The sequence below is a fragment of the Cebus imitator genome, unplaced genomic scaffold (assembly GCF_001604975.1).
Source record: "Cebus imitator isolate Cc_AM_T3 unplaced genomic scaffold, Cebus_imitator-1.0 Scaffold12, whole genome shotgun sequence".
In the NCBI taxonomy this organism is placed as follows: Eukaryota; Metazoa; Chordata; class Mammalia; order Primates; family Cebidae; genus Cebus; species Cebus imitator.
Genome location: NW_016107327.1, coordinates 12,051,298 through 12,067,567, shown reverse-complemented (window position 1 = coordinate 12,067,567; position 16,270 = coordinate 12,051,298). Strand labels below are relative to the sequence as shown.

The 16,270-nt window shown below is 34.0% G+C and overlaps 1 long non-coding RNA gene across 1 annotated transcript in view; it reads right to left on the bottom strand.

Moving 5' to 3' along the window:
* Positions 1–4,031: 4,031 nt before the first annotated feature.
* LOC119467074 overlaps positions 4,032–16,270 on the bottom strand; it is a 222,877-nt gene continuing 210,638 nt past the window's right edge. The window contains exon 3 of the long non-coding RNA XR_005195599.1: positions 4,032–4,130. This is a non-coding gene — a long non-coding RNA (uncharacterized LOC119467074). The remainder of the gene's footprint in view (positions 4,131–16,270) is intronic.

The window sequence follows — 16,270 nt, the reverse complement described above, 5'->3', positions numbered from 1 at the left end:
TTGCATTCTGGCAGATAAAACAAGTAATTATCAAATAAACTATAACATCAGCCACTGTGAAGTGTAAGAAAGGATGATTGGTGAGGTCAGTGGCCAGCTACTGTTGGCTACGGCAAGGAATTTAGATTTAATGGGGAAGCTGTTGTAGGGCTTTGAGTAGAGGAGTAACCAGATTAGAATTTTATTGTAAAAGGATCACTCTGACTGCTTTATAGATAATACATCCAACTGGGAGGTGGTGGGTGGGAAAGGAACGTGGAAGAGGTGAGGGGAGGTGAGAGGGCTAGGTAAAGGCAGAAGTCTGAAGGAGACATACTGGTGGCCAGTACTAGATGGGAGTGGTAAAGGTCATGGGAAGTGATTACATTTGGATTATATGTGAAGGCAGAAGAATATTAAACTGAAAACTAATCTTCAGCTCTTGAATATAAGTGGCTGAGGTGGCTTTTGAGTGATCAGCTCAACTCCTTTACTCCCCATTGATTGAGTACTCACCTTGCATACCAGATGGCATTCAGAATCCAATTTTAGTTGGCACATTTCATATATGATTTCACTTACTCCTTAAAATAGTCATATGAAGTGGATAAATTTAATCCTATTAATATTGTTCCACATCATAGATATTCAGGGTTGTTTATAAACAGATAAAATTGTGTGTTTGCATGTGTGTTTACCAGCAGTTTGATGTTGAATCCTTTCTACAAGTTCTATTCTACTTGAAAACTAACCACGCTCTCTTTCTTTTAAAACTTTTTTCTTTTGCATATGGTTCTTGATCTGGATGTCAGAGGCCAGAACCTGTCAAGAGCAGGTAATTATAGCTAAGTCCAGGGATCCTGGAATGGAATTTTTATTTTTGACATTTTCTTCTACATTTAGAACATATGGCCTGGAGCAAAGACTGTGCTTGCTCTGATCCCAGTTTCCATAAACATTGTTGTCTTTTCTAAGTGTCCCACTAGAGCAAGGAAGAACATCCAGAGAGATTATTCTATATGATGCTGAGTCAGAGCACAGTCTCTGTAGTGTCACTAGTTGAAAGCAGAATGCTATTTTAGGTTTCCACCTCCAACACTTGATTTTGAAAGCTCTCTAACACATGCAAGTAATGGAGTACCTGATTGTCTAAAATGGTCTAAAACAATTAACTATTAATTCTTCACGATTCCTTTAAAATCGAGTTGTTTAAAATGAAAACTAAAGCCAAATATATAACATCAATTCTCCTGGCATAGTTTTAGGAAGTGAAAAGGATAATTTCTGTTTCTTTCTTTTTTTTTTTTTTTTTTTTTTTTTTTAAGCCTAGGGCACCTGGTATTCCCCTGCAGTCTCCCATCCAAGTACTAACCAGACCCAACCCTGCTTAGCTTTCAAGATCAGGCATGTTGAGTGTGGTATGGCTGTAGACAATTTCTGTTTCTTAAATGATTATTTTAAATACCTACTATGCATCAGTCTCTGCGTCAGAAACTTAGGCCACCAAGATAAGTAAAACATAACCCAGTGCCTTCTCTCATGGAGCTTTAACTCTAGTAGAACAAAACATCATTAATCAAGTACTAATACAAATAAGTCCATAGTTGCAAACTGAGAAATATTATGAAAGAAAAAGCAACACAAATCTTACTTCCATATTAAGTATAAAAAAGACCTTGCTGCATGTGTATTTATTTATGTCCTGAGAAAATTTAGAGAAAAAATGAAATGAATTATGAAAAATATGCATACTCATAAACTTTCAGGGAGCTATTAATTAGGAAAAATTTTAAAATAAACAAAATATTATTATTTTTTCATTAACAAAGCACAGCATTAGCATTTGACCTTTTACAAATTCCACATAGTATTGCCACCCTACTGAGCTAGCATGGCACACAGCCTGCATCTCTTTATATAACTTCTGTATTTTTGTCTTTATTCATTCATTTATTGTTCTATCAAGAAAACCTCTGTTATCTTTTCCATAAAATTCCTAGCTGTTGCATAAATCTCAAAATTGTATGACAACAATAAAAATAACACTTGTCATTACATTCCTATTATGTGCCAGGCATTATATATGTGTATGCATATTCTCATTTAATTTTTTGGCAACCTTGAAATGTAGGTACAGTTGACTCTTTGTATCTGTGGGTTCCACATCCATAGATTAAACTAACTAGGTATCAAAAATACTTAGAAAAAAATTGCTATTGTACTTACCATTATCATTGTCATTATCCCCTAAAAATACAATAATAACAACTATCTACATAGCATTATATTAGGTATTATAAGAATTCTAGAGATTATTTAAACTCTATGGGGAGGATGTACACAGGTTTCATGCAAATATGATGCCATTTTATAAAAGGGACTTGAGCATGCTTGGATTTTGATATTTGAAGGAGGTCCTGAGACAAAACCCCCACAGATTATGAGGGATAACTATGTTAGCCTTATTTCATATGAGGAAGCAAGGCCCAGAGAAATTAGTACGTTACTCAAGGCAATGCAGATACTTGTTATTTTAAATTCAAATCAGGCTGATCAGGTTCTAGGTCATGCATCTTTTCATTACACAATTATGGTAAAGATAATGACATATGTACAACAATAGTTACATTTCAAGGTGATGTGTGATGACTGCTATGTTCTGAAATTAGGATTATAGATTAGAAAGAGTGGCATTTTTAGCTGAAGTGGCTAAGTAGAGGATACCATTTCCTGTATTTACCAGTTCCCAGATCTGCCACACTTTTTCTTTTTGAGGTCTCTGCCTAGTACATCATCATAACCCTCTCCTTTATCCATACACATTGAGGGTCCTTACAAATGGAGGAGAAAAGACTATTGCTGTCTTTAAAAGTGTTCTCCATGAAAAGTTTTATTAGGAGTATAGGAAACAGATTTGTAGTCTAATGTACTTACTTCACTTCTCATTCCTGTTTTCATAAGAGATACTCAATTTATGATTCAAGGCTGTCTCAGTGTATCAAATAGGTATGTAATATCATTTTCTTGCTTTTAGCAGTAATGGCATATTTAATGTCTCCACTCTGAATTTCTTTGTTGATTTAGAAGGCTCATGAAGGCCCATCTGGTAGCATCTTGTGAGCCAGTGCCAGCTGGTGAGGCAAATGGCAATGTGAGCTCGAACTGCATCTCCCCAGCCTTGTATCCAATTTGGATCACTTTTTGGTATGTGCCACGCAAATTTGCACTCAAAAGTGGTCTGCATTTTAGGCACATAAGTTTAACAACTATGATTAGGGTGGAGAAAAAAAGATGATAAATTATATGAATACACTATAATTTTGCAGAGCTTTTTTAAAAACTCCTATGTTAAGAAATGTTTAAACCAGAGTTGGTGAACTTAAAGCCACTGTTAATTTCCCCAACATCCTCATAATTGCTCCTACGTTTCTTACCCTTTCTCAGAGTCCTGTGGTTTCCTAAATAATGCATATGGGTTACAAGACATAACATGAGTATTGGATGTTTTAATCAGAGGGCTTGAATCAGAACCTGTTACCCAGAGTCGACCTTGGGCAAGTCACTTGTGTTCTGAGAGTATCATTTCTCTCACTGGAAAAATGGTAGCTAAGTTGACCTTTGCTATTCATTTCTTAGCGTTTTAAAAAGAAAACATATTCATATACCCAAAGAGTGTTTTATGGCAAACAAGAGCTTTCTCTTCCCAGAAGACAGTCTCCTTAGATTAGCAAAGAGGCTTCAAGGATTTGCAAACTGGCAGAGCTGCTGAAACACTATAGGGTTGAATTCTGACATTGATTCTATAAGAGTGGTGAGTGAGATAACTACCTTGACCTTATATGCTTACATTTATTTAAATCTTATAGTTGTGAATCCCACTTAAGGACATTAATAATACTGGTTGAATTTTATACTTTTAAAGAAAATAATACGATTGTCTTAGACTATTCCGGTCGCTTTAACAAAATACCACCCAGTTCAAAATACCAGATGGCTTATAAACAAGAAATTTATTACTTACAATTCTGGAGAATGGGAAATCCAAAATCAAGGCACCAGCAGATTCAAGATCCAGGCACCGGCAGATCTAATGTCCAGTGAGGGCCTGCTTCCTCATTCACAGATGGCCTGTCTTCTTACTTCGTCTTCACCTGGCGGAAAGAGTGAGGGATCTCTTCGATCTCTTTTATAAGGGCATTAATTCCATTCAGAGTATTGCTGTCTTTAGAAGTGTTCTCCACTAAAGAGTTTTATTAGGAGTGTAGGAGACAGATTTGTAGTCTACTGGACTTACTTTCACTTATTATTTCAGTTTTTATAACAGATGCTAAATTTATGATTCAAAGCTGCCTGATCACCTCCCAAAGGCCCCACATCCTAATACCATCACACAATGGGTTGAGTTCAACATATGAATTTTGGGAGGACACATTCAGTCCATTGCATTATGATGGCCATATAAAATATTTCCGGTTTTCTTTCTGGAAACATGGTAAGATTGCACCTCTTCCCCCATTCCTCTTTGGATAAAGGAATGTGAGTAGGAGTGACTTACATCACTATTAGTGAAAGTTTTAAGAAGCTGTGTCTATTTGCCACTTCTCTCTTCCACAGTTAGGCAAATTTGGAATGATGGCTATTTATCAGCCTGTGAATATAGAGGCCTAAATTAAAGCTTCCAGCCAACTCATGATATGCATGTAGAAGGAATGAGAAATAAACTCCCATGTAATAAGCATTTAGATGTTGGCTCTCTTTAAAAATATATTTATTATGCTAAGAACACCTAACCTGAGGTCTATCCTCTTAACAAATTTTTAATTGTACAATATAGTATTGTTAGCTGTAGGCACAATGTTGTATAGCAGATCTCTAGAATGTATTCATCTTGTATAAATGAGATTCTGTGCCCACTGATTAGCAACTGTTTCTCTCTCCCCATAAGTCCCTGGCAAGCCACATTCTCGTCTGTGATTCTACGTTTGACTAGTTTAGGTATTTCCTGTAAGTGAACTTATGCAGTATTTGTCCTCCTGTGACTAGCTTATTTTGCTCAGTATAATGTCTTCAAGGTTCATCAATGTTGTTGCATTTTGCAGAATTTTCTTTTTTAAGGCTAAATAATAATCATTATATGTATATATCTCATTTTCTTTATTCATTCATTTTTTCATGAACATTTAGGTTGTTTCTACTTCTTGGCTAATGTGAATAGTACTGAAACGAACATGGGAGTAATGTATCTTTGAGATCCTGAATTTAATCCTTTCGAATAAATATCCTGCAGTGGGATGGCTAGATCATATACCAATTCTATATTTAATTATACATATATAATTAGCATATATATAGGCTAATACAGTTATGAGGCCAAGAAGTCCTAGCTATGGGTAAACAGGAAAGATGGTGTTATAATACAGTCTGAGAAGAAAGACCTGAGAATTGGGAGGCCAATGGTATAAATCCCAATATGAGTACTAAAGCCCCTGAACCAGAAGAATATATGTCAGGCAGAAGAAGATGTTTATCCCAGCTCAAGCACAGAAAAGAAATTTGCCTTTCCTCCACCTTTTTGTTCTATCCTCAACGGATTGGACGATGCCCACCCACATTGGTGAGGGCAATCTTCCTTGCTCAGTCTACTGATTCACATTCTAATCTCTTCTTAAGGCACTTTCACACATACATACTTAGAAATAATGTTTTACCAGTTATCTGGGTATCTTTTGGCATAGTCAGGTTGACATGAAATATTAACCATTTACATGCCATTCTGGTTTTTGATACCAACTGCTCCATTTAATATCCCAAAAACAGTGTACAGGGGTTCTCATTTCCCCATATCTTCACCAACAATTGAACAAATGTCCCTTTTTTTAATAATGCCCATCCTGAGAGGTGTGGGGTAATATCTCACTATGATTAGTAACATTGAGCATCTTTTCTTTTAAGTTTTGGTCCCTTGCATGTCCTCTTTAAAGAAATGTGTATTCAAGTCTTTAGTTCATTTTAAAATCAAGTTGTTAGTTTTCTTGCTAATGAGTTAAGTTTCTTGTATATTTTGGAAATTAACCCCTTATCAGACATCTGGCTTGCAAATATTTTCTCCCACTCCATAAATTGCCTTTTCATTTTGTTGATTATTTTACTCTGTGAAGGAGTTTTTGGTTTAATACAGTCCTGTTTGTCTACATTTGCATTTTTTTCCTTTTCATTTCATATCCATAAAAGCATTGGCAAGACCAATGTCATGAAGTTTTTTATATTTTCTTCTATAAGTTTTATAGTTTTAGGCATTATGCTTAAATCACTAATCCATTTTGGGTTTATTTTTGTGTGTGTGCATGTTATAAGATAAAGACCCAGTGTCTTACTTTTTACATGTGGGTGTTCAATTTTCCTACCACCATTTGTTGAAGAGATTATCTTTCCCATTGTGTGTTCTTGACACCTTTGCTGAAGATCAGCTAACCCTATATGCATGATATATAATTTGGCTGTATCTCCACCTAAATGTCGTCTTGAATTGTAGCTCCCATCATTCCCACATGTCATGGTAGGGACCTATGGGAAGTAATTGAATCATGGGGGTGGGTCTTTCCTGTGCTGTTCTTGTGAAAGTAAATAAGTCTCATGTGATCTGATGGATTTATAAAGGGGAGTTCCCCTGAACAAACTCTTGCCTGTTGCCGTGTAAGATGTATCTTGCTTCCCCTTCACCTTCTGCCATGATTGTGAGGCCTCCCCAGCCATGTGAAAATATGAGTCAATTAAACTTCTTTCTTTTACAAATTACCCAGTCTTGGTATGTCTTTATTAGCAGCATGAGAACAGACTAATACACATGAGCTTATTTTTGAGTTCTTTATTATGTTCCATTAGTCTATGTCTTTTTTATGCATGTGTTATAATTTTTCTACTGTATATTTGTAACATATTTTAAAAACAGAAAGTGTTATATGCCTCCAGCTTTGTGGTTCTATGTGAATTGTAGGATTGTATTTTCTGTTAATATTAAAAAATAGGCACTGAGATTTTGATAGGGATTACATTGAATCTATAGATTACCATAGGAAATATGGATATTTTAATAATATTCATTCTTCCAATCCATGCAAGCAAGGTGTCTTTCCATTTATCTGTGTCTTCTTTAATTGTCTCCATCAGTGTTTTATAGTTTTCTCTGTGAAAGTGTCACTTTTTTGGTTAAGCTTATTTGTAACTATTTGATTCCTTTTGTTGCTAGTAATAAGTGGGATTGAATTCTTATTTTATGGATAGTTGTTTGTGTACAGAAATGACACTGATTTTGTGTTGATTTTGTATCCTGCAACACACAAAATTTATTTAATCTAATATTTTTTGGTTGAGTTGTTAGGGTTTTCTCTGTATATATTATTCTGTCATCTTCAAACAGAGATAATTTTACTTCTTCCCTTCCAACTTGGATGATTTTATTTCTTTTTTTGCCTAATTGTTTTGGCTAGGACTTCTGGTCCTATGTTAAATAGAAGTGGCAAAAGTGGGCATCCTTGCCTTTTTACTGACCTTAAAGGTGCAGTGTTCAAGTTTTCACTATTGAGCAGAATGTTAGCTGAGGGCTTTTCATAGGTAGACTTCAATATGTTGAGGTTCTTTCCTTCTGTTCCTAGTTTGTTGAGAATTTTTATCATAAAAATGTGTAGACTTTTATCAAATTCTTTTTTATGTGTTTTGAGATGATCATATGGCTTTTTTCCTCTTTCATTCTTTTAATGTGATGTATCACAGTTGTTGATTTGCATATGTTGAATCATCCTTGCATCTTGGGGATAAATCCCCCTTGGTCAATGGTGAAAGATTCTTTTAATGTGCTGTTGAATTTGGTTTGCTAATATTTTGTTGATGATTTTTGCATCTATATTCATTAGAGACATTGACATGCAGTTTTCGTTTTTTGTGGTGCCTTTGTCTAGCTTTTTTATCAGGGTAATTCTGGCCTCATAAAATAAGTTTGGAAGTGTTTCCTTCTCATCAATTTTTTGGAAGAGTTTGAGAAAGATTGGTATTAACTTTTCAAGTGTTGCACACAATTCATCAGTGAGGTGTCTGGTCCTGAGGTTTTCCTCATTGGGAGATTTCTTGTTCCTGATTCAATATCTATACTAGTTATAGGCCTGTTCATACTTTTTATATCTTCATGATTCAGTCTTGGTAGGATGTATGTTTATAAGAATTTGTGTGTTTCTTCTAGGTTTCCCAGGTTTCTGGTATATAATAGTTAATGTAATCTCTTATAATCCTTTGCATTTTTGTGGTATCAGCTGCAATATCTCCTCTTTCTTTTCTGATTTTATGTGAGTTGTCTCTTTTTTCTTAGTTATTCTAGCTTAATATTTTCAATTTTATCTTCTCAAAAAACCAACTCTTAGTTTCATTGTTTTTTCTACTGTTTTTCTGGTCTTCATTTCATTTATTCTGCTATGACCTTTATTATTTCCTTGTTTCTGCTGACTTTGGATTTAGTTTCCTCCTATTTTTCAATTTCCTTGAGATATAAAATGGGGTTGTTTGAGATCTTTCTTCTTTTTTAATATAGGCATTTATCACTGTAAATGTCCTTCTTAGTACTTCTTTTGCTGCATTCAGAAAGTTTGTTATGTTCTATTAATATTTTATTTTTTTCAAGATACATTCTATCTGTTTGGATTTTTTGACTCATTGGTTGTTCAAACATGTATATTTATTTTCCACATGGTTGCACCTTTTCTGGTTTTCCTGTTGTTATTGATTTCTAGTTTATTACATTTTAGTTGAAAAGGTACTTGGTATTTTTTCAATATTATTAACTTTGTTAAAACTTTGTTGTTACTTTATATGATCTATCTTGAAAAACATTCTGTATGCGCTTGAGAAGAATGAATATTATTTTGCTGTTGAGTGGAATGTTTTGTAAAGATGTATTAGTACCATTTGCTCTGTGGGGTTGCATGCATCTACTGCTTCTTTGTTAGTTTACTATCTGGTTGCTTTTCTATCAATTATTGAAAGTAGAGTGCTAAAATCTCCTACTGTTATTGAAGCATTATCTATCTTTCCCTTTGGTATTATCAATGCTTGTTTCATGTATTTAAGTGCTCTCCTGTTGGATGCATATATATTTATAATTGTTATATCTTTCTAATGAATTCATCCTTTTATGATTAGATTATATTCTTGTTTCTTGTGACAATTTTGACTTGCTATCTATTTTATCAGCAAAGCCATGGCTGCCCTTTTTGGGTTACTATTTTCATGGAATATATTTTTTCATACATTTTTTTTAGCCTGTGTCCTTAAATATAAAGTGAGCTTCCTGTAGACAGCATATAGTTGGATCTTTCAAAAAAAAATCCCTCAGGCACTCTATGTCTTGATTGGGAAAGTGAATCTGTATACATTTTAAGGAAGTATTGATCAGGAAAGATTTACTATTGTTGTTTTGTTAATTGCTTTCTATCTGCCTTGTAGTTGTCTATCTTTTTCTCTTACTGTCTTTGTGTTTCATTTATTTTTTAAAACTGATATGCTTTGCTTTCTTTCTCTTCCCCTTTGTGTCACCTATATAGTTATTTTCTTAATGGTTGACATGGGGCTTACACAAAATATAACCATCTATTTTAAGCTGTGAAAAACTTATATTCAGTTGTTTATAAAAACTATACTTATACTTTTCCCCTCACATTTTACCTTATTGGTGCCACAATTTATGTCTATTTATATTGTCTCTTTTAATATTTTTAGAATATACTTTTAATACTTTTGTGTTTTAACTTTTATACTAGAATGAAAAGTGATTTATCATTATTACAGTAATACAGCATTCTGTATTTGTCTTTATATTTACCTTGACAAATGTGTTTTATATTTTCTTATGCCATTGTGTTGTTGTTTTGCATCCTTTCATTTGAACTTGAAGAACTCACTTCAGTATTTATTGCAAGGCTGGTCTAATGATGATGAACTCCGTTAGCTTTTGTTTATTTAGCAGAGTCTTTATCTCTCCATTTTTGAAAGACAGCTTTACCAGGTAGAGTACTCTTGGTTGACAACTTTGGGGGTGTTTTCTTCATCAGTCTGACTATTTCATCCCACTGTCTTCTGGCCTGCAAGGTTTCTGATAAGAAATCCACTGATAGTCTCAACAGAGTTCCCTTGTATGTGACAAGTTGCTTCTCCATTGTTGCTTTCAAAATTCCCTTTTGGCCTTGACTTTTGACAACTTGATTATATCTTTTTGTGAATTTTTTTAATTCATCTTATTTGGGTTTCTTTGGGCTTCCTGAATCTGGATGCTCATCTTCTTTTCCAGATTTGAGATTTCTGCCTGTATTTCCTCAAATAAGCTTTCTGACACTTTCTCTCTTTCTTCTCCTTCTGAGACTCTCATTATATGTATATTGATTCACTTGACAGTGGCCCATAAATCCCTTAGGCTTTCTTTACTCTTCATTTTTTTCTTTTTTCCTCTGGTGACTCAACAATTTTCAATGACCTCTCTGTGTTTTCTATCCTTTCTTCTGCTTTATCTATGCTTCTGTTAAATCCCTCTAGTAAATTATTCAGCTCAGTTTTTGTATTGTTGAGTTCCATGACATCTATTTGCTATTTTTTAATATTTCACATTCTTGTTGAAATTCTCACTTTATTCATGGATTGTTCTCCTGACCTTGAAGAACATCTTTATAGTGGTTATTTTGAATCTCTGTCAAGTGAATTACATATCTCTTTCAACTATGGTTGTTTCTAGATATTTATCTTGCTCATTCTGTTGAAACACTTTTTAAAATTTCTTCATTTTCCTTGACGACCTGTGTTGGTGTCTGCACAACAGACAAAAGAGCTACCTCTTCCAGTCTTCACAGACTAGACTCTTCTAATAGAAGTTCCTCACCAATAAACTCACCCAGTAATACTCAGACCTTTGTTCTTGTCCAATTTGCTTTCTTTGTTCCTAGTGGCTCTCAGACATTTAGGACAGGCCAGGTTCCATCAGTGTTCTGAGACAAGTGAAACTGAAGCCAGTTTTTGGGAAGCCTTCAGAAAACTTGGATTGTATGTTCTGCCCACCTCTTTTCCTCCCCAAGGAGAAAATGGAATCTATGATTTTATGTCTGTTCATTGTGTGTTGAACATGGATTAGGGGGTGGTATGGCAACTAGTTGCATGCTAGATCAAATCATCATATTTGTTCACACAGGCACCCATGAGATTAGAGTAGGCCAGATCCCATCAGTATTCTGGGACAAGCAAGACAGCCAATACTTTGGAAAACTCTCATAAAAGTTAGGGCATTGGGCATGTGGTTCAACTTTTCCCTCCCCAGGAAGAAGATGAGACATGGCATTTTTTTTATCTACTTGCTCTGTAATGAGCTGGGAAGAGGGACTGTGGTGACTGCCAGTCCAAAGAGCCATCTTTGTTTTCAGTCACCCCTGGATGGTTAGATTCTGCCAGGTCTCGTCAATGCTTCAAGACAGGAAGAAGAGAAGCCAGTCCTTTGAGGAGTTTTTTCTTGATCATATGGCATTGTGCTGGGGGTTAGGGATTCTTTTAAGAGGGTGTCTTGGAATTCCCCTACCAGCTTTGTTGTGTCTGGTTTTGTAGTTTCCCAGAGTGAAGGAGCCTTTCAACTGGTTTATGGTTTCTCACAAGGAAATTTTTTTGTAAGTTGTTATTCAAATGACGTGTTCTTGGAGAGAAGGAGGATCCAAAACTTCCTATTCTGCCATTTTGTTGAAGTCACTCTACTACTTCCTCTCCATTCGAAAAAAAATAAAATCATTGCTTATTCTAGATAAATCAGACAATACTACCAGAAGAAAGTATTGTAACCCAGTCCTAAAATATGAGACACTGGATCAGAAAAGAAGTTCCCAAAGCATGGTGCTGGGCCCCTGGGAGTTTCTGATACCCTATCAGTGGCTCTACAAGGTCAAAACCATTTTTATATTAAGATTGTGTTTACTTTTTTCAATTCTCAGTCTCTTCAAAATATATAGTGGAGCCTTCCAGAGGCTATATAACATATGATCTTACAGCAGATTCAATGCAGAAGCAGATGGAGGCTTAGCTGACTTTTATTTAGACATTAAGGAATTTACAAAAAGAACTAAAATTGAGTATTCTATGAGTCTTCAGTTAATAATGCAGACAAAGGCACTATATGCAGAGACAGCAAACCCACAATGGGTTCCTCACACATGGGGTGGCTAAGGAAAGAGGCTGGCCAACATCCACCAAATGAAGCATTCTTTTCACACGGTTATTAAGAGCCTCCTTTGCTATGGTTGCTCTAGTTGGGTATTAACATGAGATACAGAGATCTGTGTACTCAGTGCCTAAAAAGCTGGGCACCAGGGTCAGACCACCTGTGTCTGAATTTTGAAAGGTGCCTCTCATTAGCTGTATGACCTTAGTATTTTCCTTATTTTCTCCAAAACTCAGTTTTTTGAACTATAAAATCAGGTTAAAAAAATATGAAAAAAAATGGGCTTTTTTCCTAGCTTCTAGGAGGTAGTCTCTAAATGTTTGTACCAGATGTTGGTGTGAGAACAAGCTTATCTCTTAGGCTTGTTTTGAAGATCAAATGATATGGTAAACATAAGTTGCTTAGAATAATGCCTGGCATTTATAAATACCTACTATATAAGTACTATATGCTATTATTTTGCTTGAATATCTATAATACTCTAGGCACCCTATTAAGGATGGTAGCAAAATGCTTGTGAAATAGATTTTCTTTTGTCAGTAATGTCTCCTGAATGGGTAACCAAACTTGCTGTTTGTAATTATTGAATATTCTTGTTTCATTTAATAAAAGCATTCTAAAATTCTTGATATGATTTTTTCCATAACTTTTCTATATTTTTCATTTTATTGTAATTTTCCAACACATTGTAGACAGAGGTCACACTGTAGACAGGGGTCACACTATAGACAGAAGTCAAGCTCCAATACTACAATTATATGCTTAGCCTATAATCTGGAGGATCCTACTCAGGATTTTGTCTGTGAAGTGAGAGATATTTAGAAACATTGGAAAATGTATAATTAACTTTTTACCTTTCATTTGAAATTGTCTATGAAGGTTATGTTCTAATCCAGTAATTGTATGCTCTTGAGCCCCATGACAAATCTACAAACAAACTTTCTTCAATGTGATTTATCCTTTTGCAAGTTAATGCTTCATATTGTTTATAAATCTTTAGTTTTTATTCACCTTTTTCCCTTAAAAACTCAACTTTTGATTTTTAACAAAATTTAACATAACCTCTACAATTTTGAAGTTTTGAGTTTTTTCTTTCCTTTTTTTCTAGGTTCTATACCTATCTAGACTTTATAATTGTCTGGAACTTCAGGCTGGGGACAAGTTTAAGAGATGGATGCCTATGTGGAGGTATCTTAACGTTAATAAACTGTCTAGTAAGGAAATTTGGCCTTTTTCCCTAGCTCCTAGGAGGTAGTCTCTAAATGTTTGTACCAGATGTTGGTGTGAGAGTGCATAACACTGTACCTTACCAATTACAATGTGCATGAGGAGGGGAGGGAAGAAGACTGCTGCTTTATAATTCCCAAGAATCGGAAATAATACTACTAACATTCTTTCAGTTAAGTTTGCTTTATTAAAAATAAACTATAGATCAATAACCTCACTGTGCTAAAAACTAAAAACTTTTTCTCCTAGCACATAAAGAATACATTATTCAAGATACATTATTTTAAAAACTAAAGGAACGTAAAGGCTATCACAACCAGCACATTTTGTCTTGCTGTCGAGATTAAAAAAAATAAAAAAAAAAAAAAAAAAAGCCAACTTCAAAGAAATTTTAACAGCATGGTTTTTAAGATGTAGCAGACATTGACTTGTGCTAAGAGAGCAACTAAAATGTTACTATTTTTAAAAATATTAAATATATAACACATACTCAATGATTTAGTTAATTACTAATAGTGACTAATCATGTAAATGTGCTTTTTTATTCATTTTAGTAAAGAATTATTTTTCAAATTTTTTATTCTGTTAGTGAACTTACAGACTCATATGAGTATTAGGTATTGTAAAAAAAATATTTTTATAAATAATAAAAGGAAAATATAAAAGTAGATGTATTTGAGGTTCTAAATCAATTTATTTTAAAAGCTATATAAAAAGTTCAATCTGAGTGATGATGAATGCCAACCGCTCTGATGTTGGAAAAAAATAAATAAATAAAAAATTAAAAACTTAAAAAAAAGTTCAATCTATTCCCAGTTCACTGTAAATGTATGTGTGATTTTATGACAACATTAATATAATAATTGATTAGTATCCTAAACTTTTCTTGTTATTCCTAATGTTTTTGAATACAGTGGTTTTACTAATGTTTGGCCTCTACATTTTCTGACTGGCAAAAAGAATCTGTATAAATTTTAAGTTTTAGTTTTAAATACAAATTTTTAAAAAATGTGTGTGGACATATAATATGAACCAAACTACTCACTGTTGAATAGAAAAAGAGGAGAAAATATTTCCTTTTCATCACTATCTTCTTTATTATCTCACGTTTGTATCGATATTTACATTTTTTCAACACCCCTGCACATAAATGATTTTATTTGAATTCACTTTACCACATAAGAAAGGCAGGGCTGATGGTATCTTTATTTTTTAACCACAGTTTAAAGAGTGAATCACCTGGATGACAGCATTTCAAAGTGAAAATTCAACTTTGTTCTTGAATTTCTCAGCACTGTTTTTAGATTACTGTCCCACATCTTCTAAATACTTCAAAGCTAATAAATATTACTGAACAAGATTTCCAAATTCTGGCTTCTGAATCCAATGGCTTTTTGCGTACGCTTTCTTTTCATGTTTCCTTAGTTTGTGTCCTAATGAAATTAGTAAAATTCATTTTGTAGGTAATACCTTTTCAAGATTATGTAATACTAAAATTAGAACTCTCTAAGAGTCCAAAATATGACAGTGAGAATATAAATCATGGAATACCCATTTAGAGGTATATTACACAGCAATTAAAAATTATGTCTAACAACTTTTTAAAAATTCATGTGTGCTTTAGTTTGCATTGACCTTTCTATGTGATGGGAAACTTAGAAGATGAATGTTAGTGAGACCAACTTCAGCATCCATTACTGGAAAATTGGTTCATGATTAATATTTAATATATTAAGGAGTTAATATGGTCACCTCGGCAGATGAAGAAAAATAATTTGATAAAATCCAATACCCCCAAAAAATAAAAACTCTGAAAACACTGGCAATAGAAAGGAGCTTCCTGAATTGATAATGAGGACTAATGACCCAGTACAATATTTACTGGTGAAAGGCAATGCTTTTCTCCTAAGATGAGGAACGAAGCAATGATTCTCTTCACTTCTATTCAATATACTGAAAATCCTGCCCGTTGTAATAAGGCAACCAAAGAAACTTAAAGAAGTACATGTTGAAAAAGTAAAATTAAAATTGTATTTATTCTCAGATCTCATAATTTTCTAAGTAGAAAATCCTAAAGAGTATACCAAAAAACAAAACTAGTAGACCTCGTAACAGAGGTTAGCAAAGATAAATGATAGAACATAAATATATAAAAATCAATAATATTCCTATGTACTAGCCATAAACAAACAAAAAATAAATTAAGAAAGCAAGTAAATTTACACTAGTATTAAAAAATGTGATTCTTAGGAATCAATGTAGCAAACTGAAAACTATAAAATGCTGCTGAGATAAATTAAAGAAGACGTTTATAAGTGGGAAGACATACCATGAATTGAAGACTCAATATTATTAAGATGATAATTCTATTTAAACTGATATACTGATTTAATTCAATATTATCAAATTCCAGCTAGCTTTTCTGTAGGAATTGAGGAGCTGATTGTACATATTATATAGAAATCAAAGAACTTAGCCACAGTAATTTTGAAAGAGAAGAACAAAGTTGGAAGAGATATACTGATTTCAAAACTTATTAAAAAGCCACAACTGGCTGGGTGTGGTGGTTCATGCCTGTAATCTCAGCACTTTGGAAGGCCAAGTCAGGCAGATCATGAGATCAAGAGATCAAGACCAACCTGGCCAACATGGTGAAACTTCGTCTCTACCAAAAATACAAAATTAGCTGGGCTCAGTGGCGCACCTCTAGTCCCATCTACTTAGGAGGCTAAGGCAGGAGAATCACTTGAACCCTGGAGGTGGAGGTTGCAGTGAGCCAAGATCGTGGCACTCCACTCCAGCCTAGTGACAGCAACACTCCATCTCAAAAAAAAA